Consider the following 25,323-nt stretch of genomic DNA (forward strand, 5'->3'; position numbering starts at 1 on the left):
GGGGCTTCGATTGCCAAAATATCCGGTTCCGTTTATTTCGATTTATTCAGTTGAGTTTTTATCATGATTTAATCGTGTTGTGTTTTTTAAATATTTACGACAATTAATATGTCTTGGAATTGGGGTTGAGCCCGGGCCAAAAGGAATGGCATGTGGGTGTTGGGGGTGCACGGGGAAATCAGTATGCTAAACTGAAAATGTCCAATTAAATTTCTCTGTAGTTTTGAAAATAATTTTTATTCAAAAATAAGTAACATCAGAAATATTTATTATACAGGGTGTAATCAAAAAATACGAACCAGTGCTAATAACTCCAAATTTGTTTAATCTAGGAATTTGAAAATTTGGAAACCATTTTTCTAAATCATTGGTTAATAATAATCGGTTAGGCTAGGCTAATACCAAAGGCACCACCTTAGGCCCAAGTCATCTAGCGACTTATAATGCATTTAAACTTTGAAATACCTTGAACCATGAGTTGAAGGTCATCCTAGTTTGCAAATACTAAAGACCCCTACCAGATGATAATGTCTAGCAAATTTTGATACTCTAGCATGGGTACTTTTCGAGTTATTAGCCTTTCAACTTGTTTTGTCTAAAATCCCTCGACTTGTTATCGGTCAAATTAGGTATGGTTAAAGAATTTGACTCAAAATGTGACGTGGAACACTTTTCTAATTGAAACCAACTTTTTTCTTTTAATGGTTATCGAGATAAATTTTAAATGACCTTAAAGACTCGTTTATTCCCATTCGACCGAATCCCATTCGGCCGAAAGAATTTTAAAATGTAGCCCAATTGGCGGGGTGATTTGGTATTTTATTTATAAGGTATGTACCATCGAAGATCCCTGTTTAGGTTAGGTTAGGTTAGAGTTGGTTAAGTTTACTATTACAGTTTTGGTTCAGTTACTTTTCTTGACTAGGTGAAGATAAAAATATAATTCATGCTCATTCCATTTTATTTTCAAATAAATGCATAGTACAAAGATGTTAAAATGGCATAGCTAAATACATAGCTACTTTACACATCGCGTTTCGGCAAGAAAAATAGCAATTTGTATCTTTCTTTTATTAAGACGGAATAAATAATTATTATTGATGTATAAATACACTCCTTTATTAGCTATCCGCTCCATTGCAAACGACTTCAGTAACTAAATTGAAAACATAGCAAAAGCCAATTTATATAGCAGCGTTCGGTCGAATGGGACACATAAAAGCGTTCGGTCGAATGGGACACATAAAAACCGCCTTCGGTCGAATGGGATTTCGGTCGAATGGGACTAAAGCTAAAGACTGGGTTCAAGGTCATTAAAATTTTCCATTTCAAATCCGTAATAAAATTAAAATTTGACTTATTTAGCTCTGGATCGTTTTTTTTTGTTTACACACTGTATATTTTACATAAGAGGTATCCATCTTGCCCATAAACGTGGATCATGTGCCTTCGCAGGTTCAAGCGAAACAACAGGCGCCTCAATAAAAGCAGATCAGCGAGTCCCCAAGGAGTAATAGAACTGAGAGCGTATAATGGAAAACTAGGTTTTATTTAGTCCTTGTCTCTTAGTTTTGAAGCGGTGCCGGAAATAAGACCACATTTTAGGCGGTAAAAGTTATATAAAAGTTTGAAAAAGGTAAAATTTTACCTTTATATCATATAAAATGTATTATTTACTTCGACCAGGACGCACACGTGTGCAAAGGCTTGTCTCTTTAGTGAAAGCATGGTGAAAGTGAAAGCAAAATCTATTTTACAAGTCGGATTGAAGTTGGCTAAGTTGGTTGGTTACCGGTTGAATTGGCAACCCTGTTACCGCCGACTGAAAATATTTCAGATCAGTGACTACGTCATGGGAGAAGCGAAAGGAGAGCGGCGTTTATTGAGACGACTATTAACAGAATCAGTATAGGATGTATATTTTATCTCTTAAGATAAATATTAATTAATTCTGGTAACATTGACCCTTTGTCGCGGATACCAAACAAAATGAAATATCTGAACACCTACCCTTACAAAAAATTTCTATAAGGTATTTTATAGAGTTGATCTATAAAAATTTCATAGAGTAGTCTTAAGCTATTTCTATAAAATGTTTATGGAATGTGGCTATAGAATGTTTGTGGAAAATGGGTCATTTTTCTAAAATGTTTTTTTAGAATTTCTTTAGAAACTTACTTATGATTTTAAAGATCAAAGTAAGTTATTTCTATAAACATTTTAAGGGTTTTCTATAAACATTTTAAGGGTTTTCTATAAACATTTTAAAGGTTTTTTAGTTTTATATTAGTGGCTTCTATAAGCATTTTAAAGAATACTTCTTTTTAAAAAGTGGAGTTTCTATTAAGATACTAAATGGTTTCTTAAGAAGCATCGTAATACTTTAAATACATTAGCTATTAAGAAGTTCAGGTCAAAATTATACTTAAATATATAAGCCTTAAAGAGTTTTAATAGAAATTATTTTAAATAGATTTTAAAGAATGGTTTGTAGAATTGATTCTTGGTTTTCCTATGATTTTCGCTATAGAAGACTCTATAGGTTATAGAACCCCTTTTGCCCTCTATCACTCTCTATACGATTTTATAGAGGTTTTTTACGGGTATAGTTGTACCAACGCGGTATGACCTTGCTCGACCTTTTTCATTATTTTTGGCCAATTTTTTTCAATAATGCAGAGATCGTCATTAAGTGAATCGCTTAAGAGCTTTCGCCAATCGCCACCATCGTTCTTCGGCCATCCGAAGCGATTCGAAAGGCCATCGACTTTCTCGTTCTATTAGATTCAGATACACTAAGAACGAGTAACGACCATTGTCTTCAAATAAGCGAAAACAATAATCTTGAACTTGGGAGGCCCCTTCGATCGGAGCTCGCAGCCCATTTTGTCTCGCTCAGTAGCCAGAATAACGACTTCATCATTCTTTGTCTTATTTTGTCTTATTCTTCCCCCTCTCCATCTTCCAATCTCCATCCTTCCAAGTTTCTTTTTTCCCCCGTTCTTCGCGTTAAAAGCGTTCTCCCCATTTCATACGTGGATGGTGCGGCCATCTAGGAGCATCAAACACAGCACCCCACGCGAGAAAAACGCAACCCGTGTAAAGTCGTGCGTACAGTTTTCATTGGTTAGACGCTTTAGCGCCTGCTGTCGTCGGAAGGGGAAAATTCGGAAATTGTCTTCCCCCCACCCGTAAAACGTTCAGCGTAAAGGTTCGTCCAATGAAATTTGTACGCGACACTGCGTTAACGTGTTTAAAGGCTAGCCGCGTTCTCCTTGCGTTTGTTGCTCCTAGGTGGCAGCGCTCAGAGTGCTTTGGAGTGCAGTCTAATCGCTGGCCCCTTTATCGTTATTTTTATCCCGTTTGACGATTGTGTTCGGGGTTGCAGCGCGTCGTGACTACGCGTCCTCGCCCCCTGGCGGGCGACTGTGGCGGCTTCTGGCGCTTAATTCCTTCTCCTCCGATTTGAGGTCATCTTTCCCGAGGAACTGTGATTGCCATTCAGAGCATTACCGTTCCTTTTCTTTGGGCGATTCTGTCGCGTTCCTTTATTTGAACTTGACCTAGCCATTCATCTATATTGAGAAATTTCTACCCTTTGAATTTGGTACGACATTCGTAAAAATCCCGTACACTCTAGAGAAAAATGATTTTAGAAGTCTTCAAATCAACCTGAAGGTTCCAAAATCTGGCAGTGGCGGATACTTAAGCTTTGCGGCCGACTTGGCTCCCTTAACTTGTCTCGCCATAGTTTCCTAACTAAAGAAAACATAGCGGATAATATTGTACCCATTTCGCACCATTATGCACCACCACTTTCAAATTTTGCACCATCATGGTTTATGATTTATTTAGATTTGCAACACGGCAGGCTAAGATAATGGCAGCTCGCCACTTTCTTAAATTCAAAGATAAAAGTAGTCAGCTCGTTGCACCAATTTTGCACCATTGTGCACCATCATTTTCAATTTTTGCACCAAACTGGATTAAAAGATATAATGAACTGAAAATGAGCGGGCCAAGTCAATGGTAGCTTTAAATGACTTTTTTTCCTAAATGTAAAAAGCCTAGCTGGTTGCGCTAGTTTTGCACCATTGTGCACAACCATCTAACATTTTTGCACCAAACTGGTTTAATATATATATTGATTTGAAAGTTAATGGTAGCTTGCCACATTGCATTTTCAAAATGGAAATAGTCAATCCTGATGAACATAATTTGCACCAATTATTTCAAATTTTGCACCAAAAAAAATTAAGTTATATTTACATTTGAAACCCGGCGAGCCAAGTCAATGGAGCCGTGTGACTTGATGATTTTTTATAACACCCATAGCTCAATATGTCTTTTAGACCCCCCCCCCTCATGAGTTTTTTCTGTATCCGCCACTGAAATCTGGTAGAAAAGTAATTCCATATCGAAATCAGCCTGAAATAACAGAAATCAATACGGAAATCGTACTTTTAAATCTTAAAATCAATTTCTAAATTCTGAAATCACTTAGAGATTCAAAATCCCGTACCCTAAATTTGCAAGTGTCCAAAGCCTCGGTCTCAACGCTGTATTATTTTTGTAGCAGTTATATTTTTATTCGACGCAATAATGTTATTTGTATGTTTTTGGGGATAATATGAGGGGGTAGGTACATTTGTTCGAATTTCAATCGTCCGAACGGTGGAACAAATGTTCGAATTTCATTCGTCCGAACCGCCGAAATAACAAATGTTTCAATTGTTCGAATTAGACAACTTGTTTGTTTCATTCGTCCGAATCGGTAGCATCACTTGTCCGAATTCTGTCGCTAAATTAGTATTTCTTATTGCTGTTTTAGTTTAGGTTAGGTTCACGTTAATGTTACTATTTTCTTATATTAACAACCAATTCCTAATGTTCGAAAAAACGGACAAACGATTATTCAAACAAATGAAATTCGCCAGTAAAGTTAACATAAATTGAACGACTAAAAACATTTTTCGTTGCCATGGCAAAACGGTTGCCCATTGAATAAATTCCCTTTAGGATTTTTCATGATACATGAAGATCTACCAATCCCCCGAGTTTGAACAAAATCGGTTGGTTACACTTCGGGATGTCACCTTGTAAGTTATCGAAATTCGAAATATAGAAATACGTCACAACATGTTTAGTTAGGCTAATTTAAAAAAAAATTGTAGTCATGTAAGTTTTATTACAAATGCGGTTTACCCAAATATTTTGGTCACTTTGTTGACTTAAACATTCTTTTTTGCTGTTATCATTTTTCAAATGAATCGGCACTTTCCGAAATCCTGTTGATTATCTTGTTGACAAATGTATACTCAATTTTAGTAACTTTTCAAAATCTTACGAAGTAGAGTATAGCTTTCAAATATTCGAAAACATAAGACTTCTTTGAGGCTAAAAAAAATAAAGCTTTTATTCAGGATTTTTTAAATTATTTTCCTTCGACATCCAATATTTTCACACAACATCTTTCTATTCGCGAGAAGTACTAAGGAAAAATTTCCTTTTTATCTGACCAAAGCATCAGTTGGAACCGTTATCAAAGTCAACAAACGGGTAAAGGCAACGGATTTTAATTTTAACCACCTTCTCGCGCCACAACGAAAGAATCTCTTCTAATTACGAGCGGTAGGTCTACGCGTCTCAAAACTGTTTCAGGCAGAACTAAATCGAATCTGGTAGTTTGAACGGCCCCCGAAATAGCATTGCGCGAATATCTCTCGCCTTTCGACATTCTGAGATACACTGTGACATTTTCTTTGGCGCGCTGGCTGCAAAGTTTTAATTAAAAGACCCGACCGCAATCTTCACTCTGTTTCTTTCCAGCGAATCCTGTAGAATGTATATCCGTGGCTCCCCCCGCTGGTGCCCCCTCGGAATAAAGATTAAGGACTCTCTACCTGATGAGTTCTTAATCGAGACTACTGCGGAATTCATTTTCATGACGTAGAAGCTATAGGGTAGTGGCGTCTCTCCCTCACCGCTCCGGGACATGGATGTATGGAACCCCTTTTTACTCGTAGGCAAGGAATGCCCCGGGTGCTCTGCCTCCCACCAGCCCTACAACAGATGAGAAAGGGTTTATATTGTGATAGAAGCGCGCGACCGAGTTTTGTTTTTTTTAGCCAGGCCACAAAATGCAGCGCGTCATATCGTGGACCTACATTTGACGGCTACCTAATTAACTTGCGATTTACACGTAGGATTTTTGGAATTATATGTTAAAACTGCCAGTAGAAGTTTTCCCTTACTTTTCGAGTCGCATTGTGTTACCATTATTCCCTCTATTTCAATAGAACTATTTATAATTATTCTGTTTGAGCTTGGGGACAATAATTTGAAGTATCGACCATTTCGGATTCCAAACTCGGCTCTCAGCTTGCAACGCTGGTCCGAAATAAACTAGTTACTATCTAATCTATCATAAGTAATGTAAGATGTGTAAGTATGACACTCTCTATTGTTTTAATGATTATTTTCTTACCGAACCTTTTTTCGACAATGGCAAAATTGGACTCGCATCCGAACCATTTTAGCGTTGCACCAAATTACCCATAAAAACCAAATGAGTTGGTTCCCTAAAATGGAAGTCAGTACATGATCTTTTCCAGGGTAGGTTCATTTAAATCAGTTTGTTTTAAATCACGATTAAAATCCAGATTTAAATCAACTTATTTTAAAAAAAATCATTAATTTAAATCACACAATGTATTTCAATGGAGGAATAAAAAATGACAAACTAGGTTTTTTAAAAATATTAAAATACATCTGAACAAACTAAAATATTAAATAGTAATTAAATCCAATTAATATTTCATTTAATTCAAGATTAGCTAACTCACAAAAGTAAAATATCCGATAATTACACGGGGAAAAGAACCATTAATTGTTCAAAAATCAATAAATTCAATAAAATCAAACAAATTTGATTTAAATGAAAAAATCGATTAATTTGATTTTTATTAAAAAACCAAAAGAGTGCCAACCTTGATCTTTTCATTGCGCAATAATACTGAAAATCAGTTCGGTGATAATTTTCTTACTTATTGGTATAATATTACTTATGATACATCTATCTGGCAATTCAGTGACAGTGACAAATTAACACTTTAGGTGTTGCCTCTTTTTTTTAATTTTTTCTTTGTTCCCAGCTATACGCAAAAAAAGGACAAGTACTTCTTTATTTAATGGCGCCGTGCGGCGTGTGAATTATTTTTGGAGCTTACGCTAGTATCAACGCCTTAGCGATTTCACGAGCTCGACTAAAAATAATATCCAGTAACCAATGTTCTGTAAATCCCTTAGGGTGTATCCAGACTTATAAGTTGTCATTTGGTTTATAATCAGTTTTTCCCCCCAATAAAAATGGTTCAGTCTCCAAAATGCGTGGGAGATTTGTAAATCCAACCCAAAAGTTACGATGTTTGGGACTCACTTTATAGTAAGCCACTTCATCCGCGAGCTTGTAAGAAGGGTAACCTCGATTGTTACCTTTATTAGAGTTCCGGGAAAAGAAAATGTACGCTGAATTTGCGTAGGCTACAACGTGTATTTGAATCGAAACTTTAAATCCTCCTGCGCTGTGAGAATTTCGTTAATGTTTTTATCATTGTCTAAGAGAATTAAGAAAACCTATTTTTTCTGCTCGAAATATTATGACCTTAAAGGGAATATAACCTCAAGTATTTGTTGTGGAACAACATCGTTTGCAGCTCTGGCCGCTCTTGCCTTTTACTTCAAAAAGGTGGGGTGGTGGAGTGGTTAGCACATTCGCCTCGAAGCAAGAGGAACCGGGTTCGATCCCAGCTTGTGGCAATGGTTGAAAACTCGGAACAACTCCTTCCGCGTTGAGTTTACAAGTTCTCTCCCCAATGGTTTAAGTGGCTTGCAGGGCTTGCCACCACCCTCCTACGCATTGTAACCCGGCCACCTGAATTAATGGCTTCAAAAGTCGCTTGATGACTTAGGCCTAAGGTGGTGCCTAGCTAATAATTATTATTTAAAAAAAATGTTTGGTGCCACTGTACAGGGAAATAAGGAAAATTGAAGGGTCTTCCCTAAAGATCGCTTTGCAGGTTATATTCCCTTTAAAGAATGTCAGTTCGATATGTTTTACTGATGTCCAATAGGCACATATTATTAGTAAACGTCATAGTAAGTCCATTAGGCCTGTCGTCATAGTGAGCGCGTGCAGTCGAGTCGCGGTGAAGAATCAACGCGTTATATTTTTTAAATTGCGTATTTTTATCGCTAGAGGCACTTATTTTTCGTTTATGACGTCAATCTTGTGCAGGGATATAAATTTCTTTTAAATACATTTATTTGATTTTTCTTATTTTAAGTGATTTTTGAACATTTTTTGCCTTTTTTTTCCTTCGTAAAATAATGGATCATTTGCGTCTCAGTAATAATTTCCATTAAGTGACACACTTATGGATCGCAATTATAGACTTAAGATATTATTTACCACTAAAGCGTACCAACATTTTCCGTTAATAAAGCTCAGTGATACTCATTTTTGGGGGACTTTCAAATTTATTTTTAAGCGTGTCTCCATGTTTGATGTCCTGGCGGGAAAGTAAACACGTTTTACCTCTCCGAGGGGACTTTGTATCCTAGGAGGGGTTATACAACCACCGTGTCTGTCTGTCAGGCCTGCGAACGCGTTCGCATTTTCGAGGCAAAGGGTAATCACTGCGTACGCAGTTTCTTAGAATCAGGGAAAAGGTTTTTCCAAAAGCACCCTCTTTTTGTCATTGGGTGTAGTATAATTTTTTAATCGGCCGGGATTCGAACCCGAGCCCTCTTGCACGACAGGTGGGCGTTCTACCGCAGAACCACGGATACAGTTACGCTTCACTGAAAATTAAAAACTCTTCCGAGGATAGGTATATTTTGGCTTGCCAACTTTTAATAAATTGACGTTCCTCGGCGTAGAAATGCAGATAGCCGCAATGTCAAAGTAGGCTGCGAGACATTCTTTGAAGCGCGCGTCTGATAAGTGCTCGCTGTTGGACGTATTTCGCTCTGCCACTTTTCCAGCGTACATTGTGTCAGAAAAGCCTTTGAACTTTTCAAGAATGACCCGAAAATCTCCACTTTCTATTACAAAAAAACGAGACTTTTCCCCCGTCCTTCTTAAAGTAGCTTCAACCGATCCTAAGAATTTTTTCGCTAACGCCCATCCGAAAAGAAATAGAGAGAGATTGATATTTTTCCTCTCGCCCTCATAATCCCTTCTTTATCATCGACCCCGTTTTTGCCTTTTACGCGTTGGAGATTGTATACTATTTTATCGATATTTTTCATCATCAGTTCCGAGATCTTTATATAGTATATTCCTATTAGGAGAAACGAGAAATTGGAAATTCATAATCTTAAAAATTTGCGTTTTAAATTTATCGTCTCTGGCGCGTTTTGAATTAGTAAAATTTTCCTTTCTTCTTCACCGTTATTCCGAAGACACTAGCGACATCCATTTTCCCATTGAGAAAACTCGATACGCCTAAGTAATATTTACTTTCAATTGTAGGTTTTTCTCTGGAATATATTTCTCTTTTAGCATTTAAAGAATTTCCAAGAATATACGGAAATATGTGGAAATCTGAAAAATCTGAGCTTTTTGACGTGGAATATTTCGTGCCGTTTTACAATTTTGGCAAAAGTTCTTTATTCTCTCTCCGTCACTTTGCTGGTAATGTTTTATGCAAAAGGCGGAGTTCCGAAATCGGTTTATGTTATTGAGACTTACGACATAACTGGGTACTTTCGAACGCGCCATTGTCATAAAGTTGCCTGCAGGCCGGAGTAAAGAATCCTAGATTGCTATTTTCGATTTGGCGCGTTTCTGGTAAGCGTCGTCCAAAAGCGTAAAAGGCGTGGCTAGTCCCAAAGCGCGTCTCTAAATTCGTTACGGAGAAATAAAAATAACTTGGGGAAGGTAGTTTGTTCAATCGCGAGCCAGCAGCCTTTAACTACAGTTCTGATACGCGTTCACTTCCGTAGTATAGCTTTAAAGTATTGAGGCTAGAAATCTTCGACTTCTCGACTCTCTGTTGTGTCGGTACATTCAGAATCTTGTAAATCTCGGGTGTCCGAAACCAATTGCTTCGTGCTGGAAAAGATTTCATATTTTAGCTTAAGCCTTTCGCCGAAAGTACTCCCAGGGTGATCTTTTATTTGTGACGTTTGTCAACCATCAAACACCCCTGAATTCAACCCTCGGTGACTTTTAGAAAACGCCCCTATTTTGTCTAAATTAGACCTACCTCCAAATACTCCCACTTTTCTTTAGAAATTTACGTCTTGTAGACGCGCGATAGTGCGGTAACTGTTAACTTCTTAAGTTCTCCCAAGTTTTAAAAATGTTCCAGGATACCTTGTCATAAATTGACCATTAATTATATAAGCTTTAAAGCTTCGTTGGACCATATCCTTTTTTTTAAAGAAGGGTCATCGGCACTCTAAATATACTTCTAGGCGTGGTGCGGCCGCGACCCTTTCACCTTCCATCGGGCAATTTGTTAGAGGGGGACCGAAAGAGGTGATCCCACTTCGCTGTAGCGGGGGGATAAAGACGGAAAGGGGAGTCGGAGTCTAACGAGAGGAGAGCCGGGCCGGGAAGAGCGCTTTACAGGCGGCTGAGAGATCCTCGCAGCTTCACTAGCGACTTTTCACTCTTCCGGGAAAAGAGGCTCGGAAGTGACGTCGCGCACGTGTCTCTCGAGCTGTTTCTCTCTTTTGATCCGCTCTTTCTTAGCTCGAAAAATAACATTCGTTTCCAACTCGTCGCTGTGTCCAACCAAAGGAAACATATACTTTCCTAGTTGTTCAGTTTCGGTAAGTTGATCGAGTGAGGCATTCTAAAATGTATAGTTGCGTTGGTGGTTGTTGTGATTTACGCGTTTAAGTTAAAACGTATTCGACGAAGTTATTGAGGAACGCTTCTCGCACACCTGAGAGGTTTCGCCTCGGGTTTCGCCGGATGTGATTATTTATATCAGGTTGGTTACTGGCTTTATTCTTAACTAGGACGTTATAATAAATTGACGTTTACGATTGTGAAATATAGTTTAATTTAAGAATACTAATATTTATTGAATGAAATCAACCGTGGAAGTTATAACTAGAGGTTAACGGTAATAGTGAGTGTAGGGAGCTGTTGGCTCGCGTGGCATGCAGGGCTTGCCAACACCCTCCTACGCATTGTAACCCGGCCACCTGAATTAATGGCTTCGAAAGTCGCTTGATGACTTAGGCCTAAGGTGGTGCCTTGGGTATTAGTATAGCTGATTATTATTATTATTATTTATTTTTTAAATGCAACACCCACATATTTTGAGGTATGATAAATTAATAACTAGCTTACTTATACCATAATTATATAATATAGGTTAATTCTATTCGCTTGAAGAATGCACCTTCATAGGTTTCCCCATTAGTTTTTGTAAAGATGAAAAAATAGTGCTGGAGATTCATTATTATGGTGATTTTCAAATAGAGGTCGGGGACGGTTAATCATTATCCATGTTTAAATTGATTTTTTCGGGGAAAAAATTTAAACAAAGAAATTTACCGGTTAATATTTCGAAAAATTATTAAAAAAACATGTATTATTCGTAAAATTTGACCTTTTTATCGAAAAAAACGTCGTTTTTCCGATTAATTTTACAAATTTATCGAAAAATTAATCGGATAATACAGAATTATAAATTACTTGATCAAAATGTTTTACGAATAATTTTGAGAGCTTTATCTATTGAATAAAAGTTAACCATCCCCGACCTCTATTTTCAAAAACAATCTAATCGGAAAAATAAGCTTATTATCTAAGTAAATATCTCTATATTTAACATGTACCTTGAGAGGCTTCCCATCAGGTTTTGTAAACACGAAGAAATAGTGCGGGAAATTCATTATTATGGTGATTTTCATGAAGAATTTAATCGAAAAATATGCTTTTTAACTAAGTAAATATCCCTTCATTTTCAATGTACCTTCGCGGGCTTCGCATCAGTTTTTGTAAACACGAAGAAATAGTGGGGGAAATTTATTCAGGGTTGCGACACGTCAGGGAAATCAGGGTAAGGTTAGATAATTTAAAAATGGGCCAAAAAAGTCAGGGAATTAAATTTTACCTTTCAACACATTTTTGAGGTAATTTTACTTTAGATCTATGGCAATTTCGGTTATTATTATTTAGTTCCTTGTAAGGTTTTTTAACGTTGAAATAGCTTTTGTACTGAAACAAAAGTTGATAAATGTAAAAGTTAAAAACTGTCTAATTTTGGCTTTAAAAAGTTAGCGAAAATAACTTAAAATGGCCAGGGAAAACAGTGAATAGTCGGTTAATTTGAATCTGAGAATATTGTGGCAACCCTGCTATTATTATGGTGATTTCACAAGAACAATTTAATCGGAAATTATTCTTTTTATGTAAGTTGATATCTTTACATTTTACATCGTTAAACGGAGTAATACAATCGGTACGTTTTGAGGTTTGGTGCTTGATTGCGCCCATTGAAAAATGCCTCGAACCTGCGAAGGTTCATGGTTCGTTTATACATAAATGATAGTTCAAATATTCCTGATAACACCATTTTATACGCCAAATAAACTGTTCTTTTATCCTTAATTATATTATATCAAAAATAGACACTCGCGTGTTTTCAATTAACGACGGTATATTTCGCAGTAATTTCCAAGGCTTTTCCTTTGGCCGTTATAGACGAAGAAATTTGTTGTTCGGGTTCGGGACTCATTTGAATAGATTAGGTAACATTGTTATTACAATTACCTCCCTCAAGGCTCGCTCCTGCTCCTTCGTCCAGGGTTCGACCTAATTAATAGAACGCGACCGCTAAAAGAAAAAAGGTCGAGGCTACACATTCCCTTAATTCCTTTCTAATTACTTATATTTGCTTTTAATTAGTATTTTCCATCTCATTACCAGTCTCCAAACGAAAAACGCTTATTAATAACAGATACTTTCTCCTTAACCGTTAATGGATTTAAAAAAAGGAAATTTATAAAATGTGTATTTTATTTGAAATTGATATATTGCGTTATTAAGAATAATCTTGCATTTTTAATTTATGATTTATTTTGATATTTAAATTACTTGTTTATCTTGTAATGTTTTTCGAATTGGTAAAAGCAATATTTTTAAGTAGAAGTGTCTTAAGAATAATTCTCTTTACAATAATAACGTAACACGCAGTTGATATATACTTTATAAAAGTACAATAAATGTTTCTATAATATACGTGAGGTCACGTGTAAATGTATTTTCTACGTCACTAGCTATAGTTATTGAAGACAGAGAACTAAAGTCGATAAAGATTTTAGAATTTGAAGACGACGTGCCAAACGTGCGTGCCATTAAGGATAAAAACATTTTATACTTTAATTTGTTATTGTATAATAATCAGCTAATACCCTTGGCATCACCTTAAGCCCAAGTCCTCTAGCGACTTTAAATGCCTTTAAACAGGTGGCCGGGTTACAATGCGTAGGAGAGTGGTGGCAAGCCCATTATGCCACGCGAGCCAACTAACTATTACAATTAACCTCTACAAGTTTTTAGCTTTTATAGTTGATTTTAGTGGTCTTGCTCTTGAAAATGTTGCTCTAACGTCACAGCTTTATTAGTATATTCTTCGCACGCGCGATTTGCACGCGCGCTAGAAAAACCAATATTCCTGTGGCGACTGTAGCGCGCGCTCGCAGCCTTGTAAAAAGTAAGAGACTGTGACGTAAGAGCAGCATTGAAACAATAAGGCCACGTTACTTTATTGAAAGGACTATTGGTTTCAAGGGCTTGGACATTCGTCAAAATCGTGTAAACTCTAAATAAATAAATAATCGTTTTTAGAAATCTCAAAATTAGCACGAAAATCATGCTGTAAAACTTTAAAATAATCTTCGGATTTTTGAAATAACCTTTCAAATTAAATTTCCAAGTGGTCCGACCCCTTAGATGGTTTTCTATATTTTATAAAATTCAAAAAATATCGTTTTCTTTCGGTTCTTTTAAAACGAAGCATTCGTTTCTCAAAAGTTCATTACCTTCGTAAATTCAAGTTACAGAAAGATCCGCTAGACGCTTTGGAATGGGGCTGAGTGAGTTACATCGCTCGAAGTCTTTCTCTCCAAGCCAGAGAAATAATTCTATCCTCCCAAGTGAGCTTTGAATTTAAATAAAGAATTTTACGTTCGATATTTCCGAACCATTCCAAGCTATTGAAATCTAACACGGAAAATTGTTAAATTTAAAAATAAATTCTTTTTACCAGAATCGTTTGAAATCGTGGAATTTGTATATATTTTTTGGTCCTTTCGAGTAGTAACGATGCGCGTAGAATCCACCAGGAGGCGAAGAACTGTATAGGGGGAGTTTAACTTCTGAAACAGTGCCAACATATTTTTCGGGTTTATTTATATCCAATCCAATGTTGACAGGAACTATTCTCCCGCCTCTCCTTGTTGGCAGCCCTAAACAACGTCTAAGAGAGTTTTGTTTGATGACGTGACAGCTTTGTAATAGGTGGGCGAAGAGGTAAAAACTATACATTCAATAATGCAACAGAACTGAATAACATTTCGTAGATTATTTTTCTTTTATAATATAAGCCTCGGTAATATAGCTTAGATTTTCCGTAATGGCTTCTCCAAACTAAACCAATCGAGATTTTTCTTCTACCGTTTTATGTAAACTTCGGTCTTCCCGTCAGAAGATTAGCCCAAGGCTTATCTTATCTAGTTATTACCTAATTTTGGTCGCCCTTTTCGGCTGGTTTTTTTTTATTAGTTTTGGTATTACGTTATTTTTCGTACTTGGCAGATGTTTGAGCCATCGTGTCGTTTATTAGGTTTTGCAAATACAAAATTTGTATACACGTTTTATCGCGGAAAAACACAGCCTTGTTTTTCTAATCGCCCCTGGTAGCGTACTTATCCCTGTACACCGGGGTGCGACGGCTGGAACTCTTCTACAGGCGTTTTTAGACCAAATGATCTATTAACGTAAAATAATGGGGATAATGTAGAATTAATGTTTTTTTTTAAGTCGGTTAACAAAGTGTAATGGCGTAATTTATTACGTAATATTTATTGTAGAGTTCGTCTATAGTGAATGGGTTGATTTTAGGGCCGGGTCTCCTCCGCGAAAAAGCAATTTCCTGAAATTCCCGAGTAAGGAAGTGCATTACCGTTTTCTATAAGGAATATCCTATTGCGACGGTAAATTTGAGACCATCCTCTATATATAACCGCGCGTCAGTTTTCAATACTACGACAATTGCTCTTAAAATTTTCTTCTTTCTATCTCTATAAAGGACGATTTCATCCGGTTAAGGGGATCTTACAGTCGGAAAATAATATAAAATCGATGTAACTACCTTTTGTATATAGTTATTTCGTGGAATCACTTCGTATCGGGCCAAGCGAGACCATGACGTCAACATTGGTCACGCTTGGCTGCTCGAACCATTGCAATGAAATATATTTCGGCGATGGATCGTATACCTGAGGTCATATCGGACGTCACTGTCCATTTAGACATTTTTTAATCGTATCATATCTCGCTATGGCGTTGTTATCCAATATGGTGTATTTTAAAACCCGCTCTTAGGCTGTTTTGAGTCGCCTTAAGGCCTTGTTTGGCGTGTTTTCGATCATTTTTTATAAGTTCACCCTTCACTAAGCTTAGCAAAAATCCAACCAAGTCTATGGGACCATGAAAATTGCCAATGTTTCGCGTTGGGAAGCTGATTAATGGTCGCTTTAATGTCCGGGGAGAGGTATGGCTGACTTTACTCATGGCAAATCGATGCTGAACCGATTTCTTTCCTTTGACTGTACTGAATTCTCGGCTTTGGTTCTAATACGTTGCATGTACCCCATTCTCACCTTTGATGGTAATACGTTAACTGTACCCTATTATCACCTTTGACGGTAATACGATGACTGTACCCTATTATCGCCTTTGATGGTAATACGTTAACTGTACCCCATTTTCGCCATTGATGGTAATACATCGACGTAGCTAGCGTTTCAATTATATATCGGTCGAAGTGAACGCCTTATGCTTGTTTTAAAGGCGAAGGTAATCTGTCCATTCAGTCGAAGGTGGGCTAACGTTACTAAGTACGTTCCGCAAAATGTCAGGTAACGTGAGTGGGCTTAGGTCAGGCAAAATGTGGGCGGGTCGTAGGTACCATTTTTCTTTTTATAGAAACCGGGCTGAATTTCCGAACATTTGACAGTCCGCGGTCGGAATGAAAGAAAGGTGTTAAACGAGGTCATTTATAAATGACCATTTGGCGGCCGCCCCGCGAGGATACTCTTTTCGTGTTGCGGGCGGTGGACGAATACTTTTGTATTTGAACGTCAATCAGGGCGCAGCGCTGTTTGATAAAGAGCCAAAAATTTGAAAGACGTGAAATTTTATCTCGCATTCCTGTTTGACCAAGCTCTGTTCCCGAAGTGAGCCGCCTACACTGAAGAAGTAGAAAAGATTTTGACGTCCCGATCAAGAGCCCGCGTATACCCTTTCCTTTGGCTGAAATTTCAGACATTTACTATTTATTCAAACTTTGAGACATTTTACTTCAAGATGTATATTTTAGGCCAAAGTTTCCTTTAATAACTTAGTCTTCTTCTTTTTAAGGAAATTCAATTACGTAATATAATCATAAATAAATAGCTACGTGCCATATACTTAATTAAATTTAACTTACGTTTAATTAAACCGAAGTAAGTTAATATTTATCTGGTGATACGCAGCCGTAATGTTTATTTAAATTAGCTTAGTTAGAAATTAAAACGGAACAATACAGGTTATGCGACGGGTTTGAAATATTTGAATTTAATTAAGACTCGCTGACCTTAAGCAACTCGCTATTGTAGACATACTTAACATTGATTTATCTTTCTAATCAAGGCTTAGAATTTAAGCCTAATTAAATTGATATACTAAGTCAAAGTATAATCTGTAAATTTTGTGGCCAGCCTTTTGAAAGTAGGCTTCGTTTCTTAGACGGAGAAGGCAGTCTTTAAGTCTCGTTCCTTTTTTAAATCCTCGCTGAATTTATGAATGACGCGTTGCTTTGGAAAAATCGTCTTTCATAGCGTCAAGAACGCCTTGTTTCTGTTAATTCAATAACGATATGTTTCCATTCTTTCGCCGCGCAATGAATTAATAACCGTCGATTAGTTTTCCACCTCTTCCTCCTCCAGCCGTTCGCTTTTGCTTCGTATTCGCGGTGGCGAAGCTCCGGGTGTCCCAGTTTATCCGGGACGATGTAGATGTCCTTGCAAGTGCCCCAACTCCGCCCAAATAGCATCTTGTTTCGAAGAGAGGCCGAGGGGGTATTCAAAATGAGCCAGGCTAGCGGTAGTCTCTGATATGGATTACTTGCCCTATTGAAGTTTCGGATAAAGAACGTCCCAGCCCTCCCTTACCTTCGTAGACGTCGCGGAAGGATTCGATTTGGCCCTGTGCCCATTTTCAAACCTCCAGGATCCTCCTACTTCGTTGATTAGCTTTAATACGAATGTTAGGTGACGTCGAACCCGTCGCTTACAGACTTCGATAAATAATATTTCGCCACCCGAACAATAACCTGGGATCCCGTCGAAATTAATCGTTTTAATCAATGGAAATATCAAGATTTATGTTGTAATTAATTTTATTTTAAGCTGCGCCCTTAATTTTCCAACGTGTAAAGTAATCGTATTGGTACCAGGATTGCGCCTTTGAAAAGACGTATTTCATTTGCATCCAATTTTTGGCCTGTAAGACGACAGATGTTTCTAACAGTTGGGATCGAGTCTTCCGGGATCCAGACGGATATAAATACTCGTTGTGGTTTTGTAGTCCACCAGCATCTCCTCTGTCTCTCGTTCTCAGTTTCGGGAGTTGAGCGTCTAAGAACATTATAAATGAAAAATAGAGTTAGCTAACACTCGTAAGTAGGCCAACTGCGATCAAGATCCATCTCTTCTCGTGTCGTTCTTCTAAGCTTTGTCATTGTTTTATGAAAGAACAGTTTTTATTTATATGCAAATTTCTTGTCTTTTTCTCTTTCTTGTATCAGAGCCCTTGAATATTTGACGCGGTTATTTATTTTTAGAGTGATTGATGCAATGAACGTAAACATTTATAAAGAGACCGATATAAAAAGCATTAATTTGCAGAAACACTAGCACTTGACAGTTCTTTGTTAAAAATATAATAGTATAATTAATGATTTATAAATGTAAAAAAATATTTGTAGCTACAGTACGTGTGATAATTTTTTAAATATTTTTATGAATAATCGATTAAATTTTTTATAAATTATTATTATTATTATTCAAAGTTGAAAATATTTAATTTTTTCCCTTTTTGTGTTAAAAGTTTATAAATTACGTAATTTATCATAATTTTTTACAGGAACCTAAATTATAAATTTTACGTTACAGTCTCAATTTATAACTTGTTTTTCTCATGATTAGTTTTCCAGAACTAAACCATGAATAGAGGTAATTTTGAGTAAAATAATTTGAAGGTTTATGATTGGTCATTTTTTTTTACTAGGAAATGGAGCATATCGATTTTTTCCATTTTATTAATAATAATAATAATTTTAATAATTATAATAATCAGCTAGGCCTAAGTCGTCAAGTGACTTTTAAGGTCATTAATTCAGGTGACCGGATTACAACACGTAGGAGGGTGGTGGAAAACCCTTTATGCCTCGCGAGCCAACAGCTCCCCTACACTTTCTAATTTGTTTAAGGCCCAATACTTTTAAGGCCATTATTCCAATTGACCGGATTATATTTGACCTCTGCAAGAAGCTTTGACCAGTGGGAGATAACGAAATGGAATAATTTTACTTATCTCATTAAAAGTGATATAAAAATATTTCATATCGACTTCTACGTCTGGGAAAATTGGTTAAAGTACGCAATTAATTTCGCTATCGGGGCGAAAATAATCCTGACGATTTACACGGTGCCTGCTCCTAAATAACCTTCCCCGTCTAGGTCCATAAATTTAAGCCATAATTAAACTTAACTTCGTACTATACGATTTGCTCTTTTTTTGTTACTTTTCAGTGCAGCGTCCAAAATTTATTTCTCAAGCGGCACTAGATATACTTTATGTACCTGGGTAACCTGGCAACCCGTTACGTATCACTTACGATACAGCACGCACCCTTTTTAAGGCTCCGCGTAGATTAGCAGCTATTCTTGGTCCGTCGTTGTAAAAGTTTCTACCCATTTTTGAATTCCGGCCGACCTTTAATTAAGCGAAAGTAGCTAATTTACGATTTGGAAGCGCTGGAATTTGGCTAGACGGGACTCTAGCCATCTGTTTCAAAACGCCGCGCGTGGTCCTGGTGGATAAAAGATTTCATTAGTCCCTATTGTCACCTTGAAAGTTTATCAAATAATTGCGTAGTTTGAAAAGGCCTGAGCAGGTATGTATTAGAAATCTTGGTTAAAGCCATTTATGGCGGAACCTCTAATACATTCGGACATTTGGAGCTTTTAGGTTTGGAATTGGCCAAGAATGATTAATCGATTCGTGCCGAAAGTCTCGGCGGTTTTTTGTCGGCTTCCGTGTCTACCCTAATTGCGCCCGAACCAAATGGTTCCAGCCATTGTAGTACTTTTAATAATGATATATCTTCGCTCTTTTACGGGTTTTTTGGGATCAGGACCGCGTAATCTTAATGAAAGACTATGTTATTGGCACTGACGGTGTCGACGGTGTTTTTTAATACATTGGACGGGTTGTATTTTCGTTTTTTTTTTGTTTAAATCAGGTTTTTTTAAACACTGCTGTATTTTTCTTTTAATCTATTTTTTTGTTTAACCGTGCATACATATTACCAGAAGTAAATAAACCAAAGTTATCAGACTGCTATACTCCCCATGTTGGATACGTTTTCCTTATGAAGTTATATTTTGACCTCGAATTTAAAGTTTTGCGCGCTCCTAGGCCAAAAAATAAAGGTTTTTATTTTTATGAAACCATTTTTTATACATAGAAATAGCTATACCCACAATTCCCAAGTGCAATTTATCGCGTCAAAGACGGAAATGGAAATTAGCTTTTTCTTAACTCGATTTTATCATCATTTTCATAAGGAAAACGCCCTTCGATTCTTAGCGCTATTTCGATAACTGCGGTTCATTTACTTCTGATATTACCAATCAACTAAAAATTAATATGACTAATAACAAATATGCCTAGATTAAACAAGTCTCACGTGACCAGATCAAAATTTTAGTTTTGTTTTCGTTATTACACACAATCCTATAAGGATTTGTGTGTATTAGTCTCACGTGCAGGGTAGCCGATGCCGCCGTGTCGCGCATATCTCTTCAACGGTTAGGGCTAGAAGAGTCAATGATATTTCTTTCAAATGTACATACATCGCCATTGATAGCCTTTCATAAAGTTTTCAAATCGGAGCCCTAGAAGTTGGGCATTTACCCAATTTACTATTTTCGGTGGTTTCGCTTTATGTGGTAGATATTTTATTTAAAATTAAGTCCGATAACGTTAAACAAAATATTATTGGATAGGTTAGGATTCAGCGGACCTACAACTTCGGTTATATCAGTAAATATTAAATTTAAGTATAGTTTTCAGGGTAATTTACGGGACCCCAATTTTCGCCTAAAAATTTACATACAGTTCCTTAATTTAAGTCCGATTTTCATGAAAGTTATATTTTTGAATATCTGTGGTTTCCATATAACCTAGAGTTGCAAATACATCCTTAATTTTAATTCTAAGTAAGGTTTTTTGGGCAGCGTATACGGACCCCCGCAATTTCCAACATGGTAAATCCGCTTGTTTATAGAGGTCTACGCGCCCGTTTCCCTCTAGCGTTTTTCAAGGCCGTTCCGAGTGCGCCGCGCTTTCAACGTACGACCAGAAGTAACAATTAAGTATGACACTGATCGACCTAGTCTTCGGCGTATGACCAGAAGTAATAAGTGTGACACTCAAAGTAACAAATAAGTATGAAACTGATCGAACTAGTCTTTGTCGTATAACCAGAAGAAATAAGTGTGACACTCAACGGCTGACTAGTAGTAACAAATAAGTGTGATCAGAAGTAAAACTGATCGAAGGAATCTTCGATGCTTTCAAAGTATGACTAGAAGTAACAAATAAGTGTAAATACTATTATGTGTGACCGTTGATATATAATTGGTTGTGATACCGGCGTTGCAGGTTGCTGTGAATAGCTGAAACAAACTTAGCACATTAGAAGGATTGTGTGTATTTTGACCGTCGTACGTCTTGTTTACAATTCTCACCAGAACGAAGTTTCAGTTTCAGTTTCAATTTGGATTTTGTATAAATGCAGGGTGACCAGGAAAATACCTCGAAAGTTTTATAGAAAAAAATTAAAGGAAAACAATAAGCAAAAATAAGGATTCTTATCGAAAAACAGTAGATAAAATGAAATTAAATATAGAATGAAGAAGGGTACACGACGACGGATGGTTTTCGGGTTATATACTACATTTGAAAACCTAAGGAATTTATAGTAAGGTATTGAAAATATAGGAAATGTGGGCTCCTTGTAAATGTTTTAGAAATGAAATTTTGGTAAAACAATTTTCAAATATTTTGGAATGATTTTTATTTAATTAAAAAATATATGTTTTTTTTTAAATCCCTCGGTTTTAACTAGTGTGGTTAAACTTGCCAACCCTGTTGTTAAATTAATTAATAATAGTGGAATTAATTAATTAATTACTTTTAGGCTTGGAAGTAATAAAATTCGCGAGGGTATCAGAAAGTAATATTTATAATTTTTTATCTTCTAATTTCTTAATTGCGTTTTTTAGCTCCAGTCAAATAAAATATTATGGCTGTATAATTTCGTTACTTTAGTATAAAAATGTCGTTTAATGCTGCTCAAGTTACGACTTTTTAATATTAAATTAACGATTTATAGCCTTTGTCGGTGGATGGTGGTTTTGGGAAGATTCCTACTAAATGTCTGAAATGAAATTCCGATATCTCAATGTTGCCTTAATATTCTACTTAAAATATTACTTTATATTGAAAAAATATTTTGTTCACCTTAGCTATTTCAAAAATCAATCTTCTGGGTGGTCAATTAAGGTGGGGCCTTGGGTATTAGCATATGTAACATAATCACTCATAAGTATGCCATAAAAGCATTTTCGTTAATGAAACCTTGTTCACGGGATATGACGTAAATTACGTCACTTACAAGTCCGTGACAGGGTTTGGAAAAAAGCCGGCTTTTAAAAAAATCCCGACCAGTGGTTTTAATTGGCTATAACCGGTTTTTTCGGTTATAACCGGCTAAAATATAAACAGTACCTTTTACTTATGTAAGTAGAAATTGTCTGCAGTTATTTTCGTAAATAAGAAACTAAACAAAGAAAGCGAAATAACTATATAAAATAACTGAACTCTTTTGATTTCCTCGGGAAATTCACCCTAGTTTTTGTGTATGACAGAAGCGAGGCAGCGAACTTTGGAACTTTAAACCTACCGAAAAACTGGTAAAAGTTAACCGGTTTCAAAATATGAAACAAAAAAAAATTCTAAATAAAAACTATTAATTTACTAAAATATTCATATTGTAATTTTTTTTGAAAAAATCCACAAAAGTCTGGATTTTTTCAAGTGGCTATAACCGGATTTAACCAGGTGGTGATAACCGGTATGGCTGGTTTTATGCCAACCCTGGTCCGTGACGAAATACGCGTCATCAACTTTACTGATTGGAAACGGAAGTTAGTGAGAATTCCTCGCGCGTTTCTGGCTTTGCCCATGTCAAGTTTAGCTCGTGCCTCGCGATCACATGATTTCATTTCCATGGTAACCTTTTCAATAGCGCAAGGATTATAAGCATTTTTACATTTTTGGGTCCGTTCAATGTATGTTCCGCGTGAAACAAGGTCTCATTGAATTTTTTCAATGGAAATATTATATAGAGGCATACTTATGAGTAATTATGTTACATATGGCATTAGCCTAGGGAAAAATATAAACCTTTTTTAAAGAACGGCTTTTCCATTCGTTTTGTAAATAAACATTCGCAAAAATGGTTTTTATTTTGGAAACGGTGTAAAACCCTTCTAAATGAATGGGCGACGCGTATTAATAATCATATTGGCAGCCTACGAAATCCGCTGTCGTTTGCGTTTTGTCGCCTGCCATCTTCCTTCCGAACTCTTTTCGCGTCTTTTCGCATCAGCTTAAAGACTCTTTTCCGCCGTGAAAGATCGACGTTCAATGTTAGGGCCACCTCTACCCCCCACGCCCTCCCCCGCCCCCTACCACCTTAACGGGAATTACTAGATTCAGCGAAAACCCCAGACCCCGTCACTCAGCTCCTGATTTTTGGTCTAATTTCTTCGCCTGAGTTTTGAAAGAGGGTGAAAAATTGCCCTTGGTGAAATACTCGCCTTTATCTTTTCTTGAGGACCTAATTATACCAAAATCCACGAACCTTAAACTTCTAACAAGTTGGCAAGCCAAAATATACCTCTCCTCGGAAGAGTTTTTAATTTTCAGTGAAGCGTATCTGCATCCGTGGTTCTGCGGTAGAACGCCCACCTGTCGTGCAAGAGGGCTCGGGTTCGAATCCCGGCCGATTAAAAAATTATACTACACCCAATGACAAAAAGAGGGCGCTTTTGGAAAAACCTTTTCCCTGATTCTAAGAAACTGGGTACGCAGTGATTACCCTTTGCCCCGAAAATGCGAACGCGTTCGCAGGCCTGACAGACAGACCCACAGACAGACAGACAGACACGGTGGTTGTATAACCCCTCCTAGGGTAGAAAGTCCCCTCGGAGAGGTAAAAACATATCTGTACTAAAATACATGTTACATAATCGAAATGTTGTCTCTTTTTTAATATACAGGGTTTTTCAAAAGGTTATGCAAAAATTTGAAGGAGTTGTAGGGGGTGAGTTGAGAAGTGTGCCTGTTTTTCCCCTATTTTCCTACGAAGAGTTAAAAGAGCGCCAGAGAGCTTCAAAGTGTGACCTACTATCCCCTGGAAGTAGGCTGCAACAAAAACCAAGCAGCAGGGACTTAAAATACTGTTTGAGTTTACTTTTTTACGCTGGTTACCTCGATTTGTTTACAATGTCCTTTTTTACCTATCACACGAACCCAAACCTTAACGTTCGCCATTCCGTGCTACTTGATTTGGCGCTTGTTGCAGCCTACTTCCAGGGGCTAGTAGGCCACACTTTGAAGCTCTCTGGCGCTCTTTTAACTCATCGTACGTAGGAAAATGAAAAAAAAACAAGCATACTTCTCAACTCACCCCCTACAACTCCTTAAAATTTTTGCATAAACATTTGAAACACCCTGTATATTTTAGTTTGAATCTACAGATTTTAAAATCGGTTTAGCGTCTTCAACAATAACGGTGAACGTGTAACAAATTTTATAATTGAAAATTTCTATTGCGTTTACAATCTATTATTAGAATCAATTGAAATACCAACTTTGTATGAAAATAAATGGAGTTTTGTTCGCGGTACAAACTTTCCTGACGACGGAAAATATGCCTCCGGTGAATTAGATTCTGCACCTAAAAATGTAGAATTAGATGGGTAGCTTGGCATTGCTGGATTCTAGGAATGGATTTTACCATTTTTCAAACGTCTTTTGAGATTTTTTTGGTCGATTTTGTGTGTTCGTATAGACTCTATCCAATCGTATTTCAACTGTACAGTTCACTCCAGATAGATTTTTTCGTTCTTTTGCCTCGTAATCAAAAAATGGTGTTTCTGTAGTTTGATCTAGTGATTCATTTTGCATTTAGTATTGTCACAGGATCGAACATATTCGCCAAACGCTCCACGAGAGGTTACACGTAATTCTTGAAACAATACCTCTACTTTTGGTCAATCGAAAAGGTGTGTAGGAAAATTGTTAGAATTAAAATAAATTACACGTAATTCTTGAAACAATACGTCTACTTTGGTTCAATCGAAAAGATGTGTAGGAAAATTGTTAGAATTAAAATAAATTACACGTAATTCTTGAAACAATACGTTTACTTTGGTTCAATCGAAAAGATGTGTAGGAAAATTGTTAGAATTAAAATAAATTACACGTAATTCTTGAAACAATACCTCTACTTTTGGTCAATAGATAAGGTGTGTAGGAAAATTGTTAGAATTAAAATAAATTACACGTAATTCTTGAAACAATACCTCTACTTTTGGTCAATCGAAAAGGTGTGTAGGAAAATTGTTAGAATTAAAATAAATTACACGTAATTCTTGAAACAATACCTCTAC

At 36.7% G+C, this 25,323-nt stretch overlaps 1 protein-coding gene across 1 annotated transcript in view; it reads left to right on the forward strand.

Annotated features, from left to right (window-relative positions):
- LOC149924864 (uncharacterized) overlaps positions 1-25,323 on the forward strand; it is a 254,886-nt gene that overhangs the window by 37,084 nt on the left and 192,479 nt on the right. The window lies entirely within an intron of this gene.

The sequence above is a fragment of the Leiobunum rupestre genome, chromosome 10 (assembly GCF_980474605.1).
Source record: "Leiobunum rupestre chromosome 10, qqLeiRupe1.1.hap1, whole genome shotgun sequence".
NCBI lineage: Eukaryota > Metazoa > Arthropoda > Arachnida > Opiliones > Sclerosomatidae > Leiobunum > Leiobunum rupestre.